Consider the following 3,040-nt stretch of genomic DNA (forward strand, 5'->3'; position numbering starts at 1 on the left):
TTGTTTTTTGGGTGTTGGGTTGTATCAGTTCTTTATATATTTTTGATACTAGCCCTTTATGAGATATGTCATTTGCAAATATCTTCTCCAATTCAGTAGGTTGCTTTTTAGTTTTGTTGATTGTTTTTTTTCACTGTGCAGAAGGATAGTTTATTTTTGCTTTTATTATCCTTGCCTCAGGAGACATAACCAGAAAGAAGTTTCTATGGCTGATGTCAGAGAAATCTCTGCCTGTGCTCTCTTCTAGGATTTTTATTGTTTCAGGTCTCACATTTAGGTCCTTAATACATTTTGAGTTTATTTTTATGTATGGCATAAGGAAGTGGTTCAGTTTCATTCTTTTGCATGTAGTTGTTCAGTTTTCCCAACACCATTTGTTGAAGAGACTGTCATTTTCCCATTGGATATTCTTGCCTCCTTGTTCAAGATTAATTGACCATATAATTGTGGGTTTGTTTCTGGGTTTTCTATTCTGTTCTATTGATCCCTGTGTCTATTTTTTGTGCCAGTACCATACTGTTTTGCTTACTATCGTTTTATAATATAACCTGAAGTCTGGAATTGTGATACCTCGAGTTTTGTTTTTCTTTTTCATGATTGCTCTATTTGGGGTCTTTAGTGGTTCCATACAAATTTTAGGATTGTTTGTTCTATTTAGTTCTGTGAAAAATGATATTGGTATTTTGATAGGACTTGTATTGAATGTATAGATTGCTTTGGGTAGTATAGACATTTTAACAATATTTGTTCTTCCAATCCACGAGAATGGAATGTTTTTCCATTTCTTTGTGTTGTCTTCAATTTCTTTCATCAGTGTTTTCTAGTCTTCAGAGTACAGATCTTTCACCTCTTTGGTTAAGTTTATTCCTACATATTTCATTATTTTTGGTGCAGTTATAGATGGGATTTTTTTTTTAAGATTTTATTTATTTATTTGTTTGACAGAGAGAGACACAGGGAGAGAGGGAACACAAGCAGGGGGAGTGGGAGAGGGAGAAACAGATTTCCTGCAGAGCAGGGAGCCCGATGTGGGGCTCAATCCCAGGACCCTGGGATCATGACCTGAGCTGAAGGCAGACACTTAACGACTGAGCCACCCAGGTGCCCCTGGGATTATTTTCTTAATTTCTCTTTCTGTTGCTTCATTATTAGTGTATAGAATTGCAACAGATTTCTGTACATTGATTTTGTATCCTGTAACTTTACTGAATTTGTGTACCAGTTCTAGTAGTTTTTTGGTGGAGTCTTTAGGGTTTTCTATATATAATATCATATTATCTGCAAATAGTGAAAGTTTTACTTCTTCCTTACCAATTCCTATGCCTTTTATTTCTTTTTGTTCTCTGATGGCTGTGGCTAGGACTTGCTGTACTATAGTGAATAAAAGTGGTAAGAGTGTACATCCTTGTCTTGTTCCTGACCTTAGGGGAGAAGTTCTCAGTGTTTCCCTCTTGAGTATGATATTGGCTGTGGACTTTTCATATAAGGCTTTTATTATGTTGAGGTATGTTCTCTCTAACCCTACTTTGTTGAGGGCTTTTCTCATGAGTGGATGTTGTACTTTGTCTAATACTTTTTCTGTATCTATTGAAATGATCATATGGTTTTTATCCTTTCTCTTATTGATGTGATGTATCATACTGATTAATTTATGAATATTGAACCATGCTTCCATCCTGGAAATAAATCCCACTTGATTGTGGTGAATGATTTTTTTTTTAATGTATTGTTGCATTTGGGTTTGCTAGTATTTTGTTGAGACTTTTTGCATCTATGTTCATCAGGGATATTGGCCTGTAGTTCTCATTTTTGTGGTGTCTTTATCTGGTTTTGATATCAGGGTAATGCTAGTCTCATAAAATGAATTTGGAAGTTTTCCTTCCTCTTCTATTTTTTGGAGTTTGAGAAGAGTAAGTACTAACTCTTCTTTAAATGTTTGGTGGAATTTGCCTGTAAAGCCGTCAGGCCCTGCACTTTTGTTTGTTGGGAGTTTTTGATTACTGATTTAATTTCATTGCTAGTAATTGGTCTGTTCAAATTTTATATTTCTTCCTGTTTCACTTTTGGTAGGTTATACGTTTCTAGGAATGTATCCATTTCTTCTAAGTTAATTTTTCATAATATTCTCTTACAATTGTTTGTATTTCTGTGATGTTGGTTGTTATTCCTCCTCTTTCATTAATTATTTTGTTTATTTGAGTCCTTCCTCTTTTTTTCAAAATGGCCAGGCATTTATATCCATCCCTCAACCAGTTGAATGTGGATCACCCATGGAATAGTGTGATCTTGGGCACCACTGGGAGTGATAATACTCTCTGCCACTGAAGCAATCCCTAAATGGACTGACATCTGAGGGTGTCTGCTGACACCACTCCCAGCAGCTAGAGCAACAAGCCCTTATTAAGGGGAATTCTGGGCATCTCAGCTTCATGTCAATTATACTATCTTTTCGCTATTTTTGTTTTTTTAAAGTAAGTTCTATGCTCAACAAGGGGCCTGAACGCATGACCCTGAGATCAAGAGTTGCATGCTCTACCAACTGAGCCAAACAGGTGCCCCTATTTTTTTAATGTTTCTTTATAGCAACCAGAAATAATAGAATATCATTTAGTTAACTTTAGTACTACAATTAAAGTGAAAATTATTTTTTTCAAAACCAGCCTCTGCAATATTCAAATTCTGCATACAAAAGTCATGTAAGATTGGGCATTGTTCATTTCTTTCATTGTTGTCTGTTTATTAGTAAGGACTAGGGGGACCATGCACCTGGCTTTTTCTGAGACATTTCTGGTTTATGCCTCCTCTCTTGGCTTTAAGTATTAATAGCACCTGTTTCACTCTCAAAAGTTTCTCAGTTTGGAAAATAAATTTTCTCTTCTCCTTATTAGGATCCTTTTAGTGCTTCTCACTGCAAATGGGCACTAATCCCCAACTTCTTTACAATGGGGAACAAAAATGCTGAGCTTTATATCCCCATAGAGGGACCCACTCTCTTTTTCTAGTTTCAGTGTAAGAAAAGTTCCTACAAGACAAGGAAGTT

The sequence above is a fragment of the Zalophus californianus genome, chromosome 3 (genome assembly GCF_009762305.2).
Source record: "Zalophus californianus isolate mZalCal1 chromosome 3, mZalCal1.pri.v2, whole genome shotgun sequence".
Lineage (NCBI taxonomy): Eukaryota > Metazoa > Chordata > Mammalia > Carnivora > Otariidae > Zalophus > Zalophus californianus.